Source organism: Musa acuminata, chromosome BXJ3-5, assembly GCF_036884655.1.
Source record: "Musa acuminata AAA Group cultivar baxijiao chromosome BXJ3-5, Cavendish_Baxijiao_AAA, whole genome shotgun sequence".
Taxonomy (NCBI): Eukaryota; Viridiplantae; Streptophyta; class Magnoliopsida; order Zingiberales; family Musaceae; genus Musa; species Musa acuminata.
The window spans coordinates 18416908-18426983 of NC_088353.1; the positions used below are offsets into that span (position 1 = coordinate 18416908).

The following is a 10076-nucleotide window of genomic DNA, read 5'->3' on the forward strand; positions in this document are numbered from 1 at the left end:
ATTGCTACATCTGGTTAAAGAAGTTCATCACAGATTCGGGAGTCGTGCCGGGTAGCGAGGAGTCGATCTCCTTATATTGCGACAACAACGAGGCGATTGCTCAAGCGAAGGAACCTAGGTCTCATCAGAAATCTAAGCATGTTCTGAGGAGGTTCCACCTTATCAGAGAGATCGTAACCCGAGGAGATGTAGCAGTGGAAAGAGTTCCATCCGAAGATAACATTGCAGATCCACTAAAAAAGCCGTTGTCTCAGATTATCTTTGAGCGTCACAAGGGTCTGATGGGGATCAAACACATAGGTGATTGACTTTAGGTCAAGTGAGAGATTGCTAGTCATAGGTGCCCAATAAACCAATCACGTGAGTGATGACACGTGTGACTTGATACAGAATCTTTTTGCTTATTATATTTTGGCATATATCACTTTATTACTATTGCATATATGCATATATATATATTGTGATGTCCTTGGATTTGTGCAATGGGAATCGGATCATGATGAGATCATGAAAATGAGATCGATTCACCTTAAACACATATCCTAAATAATCCCGGTCATAGGTTACTCGAGATGGACATCGTGATAACCGGACAGACTGGTGTGCTGTATACCCATCCATATGATGCATGTAGTAGGTCTCATAGCAGCTCGTGTAGGGACACTAGGGATATAGTACAGGTGCTCATTGGAGAATGAGTTCACTAATTGATCCGCTTACAGAATGCTGGATGGTTGATGATGCCTTATTGTCAGACAGCGATTCCGTAGTCCTAGTGGTATATCTGGTCCTTAGACTTGAGACACCAAGGATGTCCTGTATGAGTGCTCCACTCTTTGATACTAGACTTATAGGTTTGGCTATCTCAGATCTAGTACAGCTGGACATTGGGAGTGGTAGTCGACCTTACGAGGGCTATTGAGTGTTGATAGAAAATCATCCACTCTCGGCGTCTTGAGAGGAATATCCCATGTATTCTTGCTCAGACAAATCCTTAGCCAGGGTCATTCGGGTTGAGAGAGAAAGAGTTCCCCGGAAGAATCCGATTAGAGCAAGACTCGAGTAGAAACCGTATGGGTCTGACAGCACCATGCTCGATATATATTCTCTGGGATATTATATGGATGAGGGACTATAGGTACATGGTAACTGAGGACAGATAGGTCCAATGGATTGGATTCCCCTTTATCGTCTGGGGACTACGACGTAGTGGCCTAGTACGTCCGTAGTCAATGAGTCAAGTGAATTATTATAGAGATAATAATTCACTGAGTTAGAAAGAGTTTTGATAGGTATGACTCACGACCAGCTCGATATTGGGCCTAGAGGGTCACACACATATGGTAGGCATTGCGATAAGTAGAGGTTCGGATATGAGATATCCGACGGAGCCTATGTCTTATTGGATATCCAATAATCCCCTGAATTATTGGATCCCATGGATGAGATCCAATAAGAGCCCATGAGAGATTATTGGATAGAGATCCACTAATCTAAAAGGCTTGGGTTATTAGATGTAGATCCAATACCCACTAGGCGAGGATCCATTAGGGTTTGATAGGGGACCTCTATAAATAGGAGGGATTCAGAGCCTCATAGGCTAGAGCCTTTGCTTGCCTCTCCTATTCTCCTTCCCCTCTCCACCTCAGAGCAGGCCTGGAGTTTTGAGGAGCGTTGTCAGAGCCCTGCTATTTGGATCACCGCTAGAGAGGAGGACACTTGACCTCCTTCACCCTCTCCTAAAGATCTATAAGGAAATAGGGATATACAATCTCCCTGGGTAATATAATCTATTATATACGCTGTTTTTCAGTTTCGCGGATTTTGCGCACCAATCTTCGCATGACGACAAACATCTCTTTGGGAATCGGGGATTTTGTTTTCTTGTTCTTCCGTTGCGTATGTGATGTCGCCCCCAAAGATTTTCCCAACACTAATCACAAGACTACTCCATGCCTATGACATTGCTATCGCACTTGACGAAGAAGTTATAAAACTAGATAGATTTATTATTATAAATAGAAACCTACTTCGACGGTTGAGATGTACATTCAGAAATGATATATAGACTAGACGAATCGGACGAAGCGTCGAGGGACCAATGACATGCCGGACAACTTGGTTAATTGCTTAGGATTAATTGTCTCGATCGAAGTGTTTGTTTTGAGTGTGCAGGATTAACTACGATGAAAGTAAGACATGCAGCAGGAGTTACGCCGGAGTCATGACAATGATCACGTTGGGAGTTCAAGAGCTCGACAGAAGTTCAAACAGTCGTCGGAGGTTCTGCGGGAACAAATCCGAGAAGTCCAGAAGCTTGCCAAAGGAGCTCGTCAGAACTTGCCAAGTGGATCATCGCAAGTCCAGGAGTTTGTCGGAAGTCCGTAGGAGGATCACCGAGGGTTCGTCGGATAATCGACGGAAGTTCGCCGGAAACTCGCTGGAAGAAGCGATTGACGCACCGGAGCAAGTTGCAGAATATGTCTTAGGAAATAATCATAGTTAGCACATTGATTAAGTTAGAAATGGGAGGTGATCCCATTAGCTTAATCTTGGGGCAATTGGGCCCCTGAAAGAATCAAATTGGGCCGAATGGATTAACCCATTCGGACTCTGATTAATGTGGGAGGTGCAACCGCCCAAGCCAGGAGGTAGCACCGCCCAGGCTATGTCTTCCAGCGAGACTGGGCGGTGCAACCGCCCCAGCCAAGAGGTGGCACCACCCCGGGCTCAATCTCCGAGCGAGACTGGGCGGTGCTACCTCTTCTGTCAAGAGGTAGCACCGCTAGAGCTCAAGTTTCGAGCTTTGCCAGGAGGTGCAACCTCCTGAGCTCGGTCTTCGAGCTCTGTGTTGGGAAATCATAGGGGGCGACATCATATGCGCAGCGGAAGAACAAGAAAACAAAAATCCCCGATTCCCAAAAAGATGTTCATCGTCGTGCGAAGATTGGTGCGCAAAATCCGCAAAAACACAAAACTGCGTATAGAGATTGTGTTACCTAGGGAGATCGTATATCCCTGTTTCCTTGCAGATCCTTAGGAGAGGGTGAAGGAGGTCAAGCGTCCTCCTCTCTAGCGGTGATCCACACAGCAGGGTTGCGACGACGCTCCTCAAAACTCCAGGCCTACTCTGAGGTGGAGAGGGAGAGGAGAATAGGAAGGGCAAGCAAAGACTCTAGCCTATGAGGCTGTGAATCCCTCCTATTTATAGAGATCCCGTGTCAAAACCCTAATGGGTCCTTTCCCTAGTGGGTATTGGATCTGCATCCAATAAGACAAGGGTTCCGTCGGATATCTCATATCCGAACCTCTACTCATCGCAATGCCTACCATATGTGTGTGACCCTCTAGGCCCAATATCGAGCTGGCCGTGAGTCATACCTGTCAGAACTCCTTCTAACTCAGTGAATTATTATCTCTGTAATAATTCACTCGACTCATCGACTACGGAAGTACTAGGCCACTACGCCGTAGTCCCCAGACGATACAGGGGAATCCAATCCATTGGACCTGTCTGTCCTCAGTTACCATGTACCTATAGTCCCTCATCCATCTAATATCCCAGAGACCGTATATCGAGCATGGTGCTGTCAGACCCATACGGTTTCTACTCGAGTCTCGCTCTAATCGGATTCTCCCGGAGAACTCTTTCTCTCTCAACCCGAATGACCCTGGCCAGGGATTTGTCTGAGCAAGAACACATGGGATATTCCTCTCATGATACCGAGAGTGGATGATCCTCTATCGACACTCAATAGCCCTCGTAAGGTCGACTACCACTCCCAATGACCAGCTGTACTAGATCTGGGAACAGCCAAACCTATAAGTCTGGTATCAAAGAGTGGAGCACTCATACAGGACATCCTTGGTGTCTCAAGTCTAAGAACCAGATACACCACTAGGACTACGGAATCGTTGTCTGACAATAAGGCATCATCAACCATCCAGCATTCCGTAAGCGGATCAATCAGTGAACTCATTCTCCAATGAGCACCTGTACTGTATCCCTAGTGTCCCTACACGAGCAGCTATGAGACCAGCTGCATCCATCATATGGACGGGTATACAGCACACCAGTCTATCCGGTTATCACGATGTCCCTCTCGAGTAACCTATGACCGGGATTATTTAGGATATGTGTTTAAAGGTGAATCGATCTCATTATCGTGATCTCATCACGATCCGATTCCCATTGCACAAATCCAAGGACATCACAATATATATGCATTTATGCAATAGTTATAAAGTGATATACGCCAAAATAATAAGCAAAAAGATTCTGTATCAAGTCACACGTGCCATCACTCACGTGATTGGCTTGCTGGGCACCTATGACTAACAATCTCCCACTTGACCTAAAGCCAATCACCTATGTGTCTGATCCCCATCAGACCCCTATGACGCTCAAAGACAATCTGAGACAACGGCTTTGTCAGTGGATCTGCAATGTTATCTTCGGATGGAACTCTTTCCACTGCTACATCTTCTCGGGTTACGATCTCTCTGATAAGCTGGAACCTCCTCAGAACACTTCTGATGAGACCCGGGTTCCCTTATTTGAGTAATCACCCCATAGTTGTCGCAATATAAGGAAGTCGACTTGTCGCTATCTGTATCGACTCCCAAATCTGTGATGAACTTCTTCACCCAGACTCCCTCCTTTGCTACATCTGATGCAGCAATGTACTCCGCCTCTATGGTCGAGTCAGCAGTAGTATCTTGCTTGGAACTCTTCCAGCACACTGCTCCTCCATTCAAGGTGTACACATACCCTGAATTCGACTTGCTATCATCGACATCAGACTGAAAACATGAGTCAGTGAAGCCTTCAACCTTAAGGCTATTACCTCCATTTACTAGTAAAAGATCCTTAGTCCTTCTCAAGTACTTAAGGATACACTTTACTGCTTTCCAGTGCTCCAAGCCTGGATCCGCCTGATACCTGCTCGTGACACTCAGAGCATGCGCTAAATCAGGCCTAGTACATAGCATGGCATACATGATAGACCCTATTGTTAAGGCATAAGGTATCATATCCATGTTCGCCCTTTCTTGGAATTTTTCATGCCAAAACTTTTGACAATGGTTTCTATGTACCTGGACTGGGACAAGCCAAGCATCCTCTTAGATCTATCTCTATAGATTCTAATTCCCAAGATATAGGATGCTTCCCCTAAGTCCTTTATGGAGAAGTGTCTAGATAACCAAGTCTTTACTGTGGATAGCATTCCTACGTCATTCCCAATGATGAGGATGTCATCCACATATAACACCAAAAAGCTAATAGTGCTCCCACTTACCTTTCTGTATACACAAGGCTCATCTTCGTTCTTAACGAAGTCATAAGATCTGATTGCCTCATCAAATCTTATGTTCCAACTTCGGGAAGCTTGCTTTAGTCCATAAATGGATCTAAGCAACCTACACACCTTATCTGGGCAGTTCTTGGACACGAATCCCTCAGGTTGCATCATATACACCTCCTCCTCCAGGTTCCCGTTGAGGAATGCGGTTTTCACATCCATCTGCCAGATCTCATAATCATAGTGTGCTGCAATAGCCAATAGAATTCTGATGGATTTTAGCATTGCTACGGGTGAGAAAGTTTCATCGTAGTCAACACCTTGCCTTTGACGATACCCCTTAGCCACTAGCCTTGCTTTATAGGTCTCTACCTTTCCATCTACTCCGATCTTTTTCTTAAAGATCCACTTGCAACCGATGGGTACAATACCTTCGGGTGCATCAACTAGGTTCCAATCCATCTCAGAATTCATGGCTTCTTTCCACTTCCCGGAGTCTATACTCATAATAGCCTCCTCGTAGGTCTGAGGATCAATATCCTCTACATCCTCTGCTCTAATATGTCCCACATATCTCTCAGGAGGATGGGATACTCTATCAGACCTGCGTAAAGTTGAAACTTGTGTATTAGATACCTGAACAGACTCGGGCTGTAGAGTGGTGCTTGAGCTTGGTTCTCCAACCTCGCTCAATTCTATCATTCTCCCACTGTCTCCGTCAAGAATGTGTTCCTTCTCAAGGAACACTGCTCTCTTAGCTACAAAGACCTTTTGGTCCTCGAGATGATAGAAGTAATACTCACAAGTTTCCTTGGGGTATCCCACAAATTTACATCGCCCTGTCCTTGATTCTAACTTATCGGGGTTGTGTCTTTTAACATGGGCAGAGCAGCCCCAAATCTTAACAACCTTAAGATCAGGCTTCTTCCCTTTCCATATCTCATATGGTGTAGACACCACCGACTTAGTTGGAACTCTGTTCAGAAGGTAAGCTGCGGTTTCTAGGGCATATCCCCAGAATGAGATGGGTAGGTCAGCGAAACTCATCATGGACCGTACCATATCTAATAATGTACGATTTCTCCTTTCAGAGACACCATTGAGCTGAGGTGTATAAGGAGGTGTCCATTGGGATAATATCCCATGGTCCTTGAGGAAGTGAGTAAACTCTGTACTTAAGTACTCACCTCCTCGATCTGATCGAAGAGTTTTGATACTCTTTCCAGTCTGGTTCTCCACCTCATTCTTATACTCTCTGAATTTCTCAAAGGCCTCGGACTTGTACTTCATTAAGTACACATATCCATACCTTGAGAAATCATCAGTAAATGTAATGAAGTAGGAGTAACCTCCAATGGCATGAGTTGACATGGGTCCACATACATCACTATGTATGAGTTCCAACAACTCAGTGGCTCTCTCTCCAGTTCCACTAAATGGAGAGTTGGTCAGTTTTCCACGAATGCAAGGCTCACAAGTTGCATATGACACATAGTCGAATGGATCTAGATATCCATCATTTAGCAACTTTTGAATCCTTCTTTCATGGATGTGACCTAGCCTACAATGCCACAGGTATGCACTGTTCAACTCATCTCGTTTCCTTTTGGACACATTTATATTCATGATATGTGGAGTGGTGTCTAACATAAATAAACCATTATGCAATGTTCCTTTCGTGATGATCTTATCATCTAATAATATCGAACAACCATTGTTCTCAAAAACAAATTTATATCCACTAACCGTTAAACATGAAATGGAGATAATGTTTTGATAATAGAAGGAACAAAATAACATGCATCTAATGCAATAAAAGCTCCACTAGGCAGATGTAGGGCGACCTCGCCAACAGCTAATACAACAACTTTTGCTCCATTACCCATCTTGAGGTCCATCTCGCCTCTCTCTAGTCTCCTAGGCCTTGCCAGAACCTGCAACGAATTGCATATATGATAAGCACTACCGGTATCCAATACCCATGTGTTATCATAAGAGTCTGACAAATGGAGACTGATCATGAATGTACCTAAAGCTTCATCAAGCTTTTGTTTCGCCCTTTCTGCAAGGTACTCTTTGTAGTTTCTCTTCCAGTGCCCATCTTTACCACAGTGGAAGCACTGGCCTTTGTCCTTTGTTGGGTCTTTCTTAGCAACCTTTGCTTTACCTTGTTTGCCCTTGCCCTTTCCCTTCTTAAGGGACCTTTCTGCTTTCCTTTTCTTTCTGGTCTCACCAGTGTAGAGAACTGGCTTCTCTTTCTTAATAGTACTCTCTGCCTCCCTCAACATATTGAGGAGCTCTGGGAGAGTCACCTCAAGCTTGTTCATATTAAAATTCATTATGAACTGTGAAAAGGAATCTGGTAGGGACTGAAGCACAATGTTCACACACAAGTTATCCTCTAGGACCATTCCTAGACCTGTGAGTTTCTCTATCCACTCAATCATCTTTAGGACATGGTTCTGAACCGGTGTCCCCTCAGTCATCCTAGCGCGGAAAAGGCTCTTGGATATCTCATATCGTTGAGTCCTTCCCTGTTCCTCAAACAATTTACGGACATGTAGGAGAATGGATCTGGCATCCATCTTTTCATGTTGTCTCTGTAACTCTGGAGTCATAGAGCCCAACATATAGCACTGAGCAAGAGTGGAGTCATCAATGTACTTCACGTAGCGAGCGATCTCATCCTCGCTTGCCCCTTCTTCGGGCGTAGGCATCACTGTATCAAGGACGTACACGATTTTCTCCGCTGTGAGAACAATTCTCAAGTTACGGAGCCAATCCGTATAATTTGGACCAGTGAGGCGGTTGACATCAAGTATGCCACGTAAGGGATTTGAAAGCGACATTTTCTGAAAATAAAGATGTAGCATAAATGAATAACATGCAGATTTTGCAAGAAATAAACTATCAAGATATGGACTTCTATCTTAATATGCTCCCACTATTTTACTATCGAGTCACGCGACACCCTCAGCACGTGAAACGAAAGTCTCCGGCAGACTTCTAGTGGGGATCAGGATCCAATCAGCGTCTTAGTGTAACCTCGAGGGACTCGACCAATCACACTAAGCCTAAAAGGTAGACAACTCTTGCTGATCACAACTCCTTGTGATTCCCGTCCTGTTCGGCCTCCGAATCACCATGGCCTCGAGGGACTCGACCAACCATGATGCTCGGTTAAGTCAACACCTTCGTTACAAGATGAGTCTGATTTGATGATATACCCTCGAGGGACTCGACCAAGCATATCATGCCCTCAGGTCACCGGTGACATCTCTATGTCGTAAGCAAGATAGCGAATCGCGATATAGGTGAGTCTCGAGGGACTCGACCAACTCAACCTACACCGGGATTCGGTTCCTACTCATAACGATGGAAGGCCACGTGGGTCAATCTAATTGCCTCACGTTTACCGACTTAATATTATCGAGAGATGTTTCTATGATTTGGTCTCCTAATATGACATGTCACACATATGCATATTTAATATATATCTACATCGCATGCAAATATATATACATATCTAGTATGTGTATAAGCAATCACACCAGATGATCATGGACCACAACCTAATATGATTAGGCCCGAGCCAGTAGGCCTAATCACTCACATCAAGATCTATGTGTTCAACGGTGCATCTCCATGCCTTGTGATCGTCCATCTCGTCCTCGTCGGTTCCGTCGACATCTTGATGCATCTCCATGCATCACGATCGTCCGTCTCGTGGGTCCCGCTATCGCATCCACGCTCCCGCTGCGCCTCCTCATGTGATTACAACTTAATCATAGGCACGCAGGCCCGACAATAAACGAGAAATATAATGGAGGTTCGCAGACCTCAATAATAATAATCACAAGTACACACATCACACGGTCCATGATCATCCGTCCACACATCATACATCACATGTATAAATAATCATCATCATGTAGGACTACTAGATAATAATAAAAATAATAATCAACTAAACCTTTTAATTAATTAATATTTTTCTGAAATCAGGGACATGTAGGGAATTTCTCAATTCCTAAGGGTATTTTCGTAATTTGGACAAAAGACAGAAACTGGAATTTCTTAAATTCCGAGGGGCAAAACTGTCTTTTTCTCAGAAAACCCTAATTTCCTACTGCCCTTTGCTGCTGCCGTTGCCGCCGCCACCCTGCTGGCGGCGGCCTGTGCGGCGAGGGGCGGGGCGCTGCCCTCGCCTGCGGGTGGCACGCCCGCTGGCAGCGCTGCCGCTGCAGGTGGGCGCCCCCGCGGGCATCGCCGCCTCCGCGGGCAATTCTGCCGGCGAGGCAGCGCCCGCAGGCGGTGCTGCCTCGCTAGCGGCCGCCCCTGCGGGGTTTTTGCCCGTGGGAGCAGCGGCCACAGGCGTCGCTGCCCTGCGGTGCCTCAGCCCGCGCTGCTGCCCCGCGGCGCCTCTACCCGCGGGCTCAGCGGCCGCAGGCGCCTCTACCCGCGGGCTGCCAGCCCCGCCGGCCGCAAGCCTGCTGCAAGCAGACCGCCGGCCGGCTGCTGCAGACGCAGCCCCTGCGCTGCCCGCCTTCGGCTGCGCTGCACGCACGCAGATCGAGGGCAGCAACTGTTGCTGCCCTTTCTCGCTTTTGCGTCAACGATTTTGACGTTAAAATTCTTCCTAAACACAACATACGCAGTTCAAAACCAATCATTCGCACGAACAACCTGGCTCTGATACCACTGTTGGGAAATCATAGGGGGCGACATCATATGCGCAGCGGAAGAACAAGAAAACAAAAATCCCCGATTCCC

At 46.0% G+C, this 10076-nt stretch overlaps 1 pseudogene; it reads right to left on the reverse strand.

The window, feature by feature from the left end:
* Positions 1-4497: 4497 nt before the first annotated feature.
* Positions 4498-8044, reverse strand: LOC135638633 (uncharacterized; annotated as a pseudogene).
* Positions 8045-10076: the final 2032 nt, after the last annotated feature.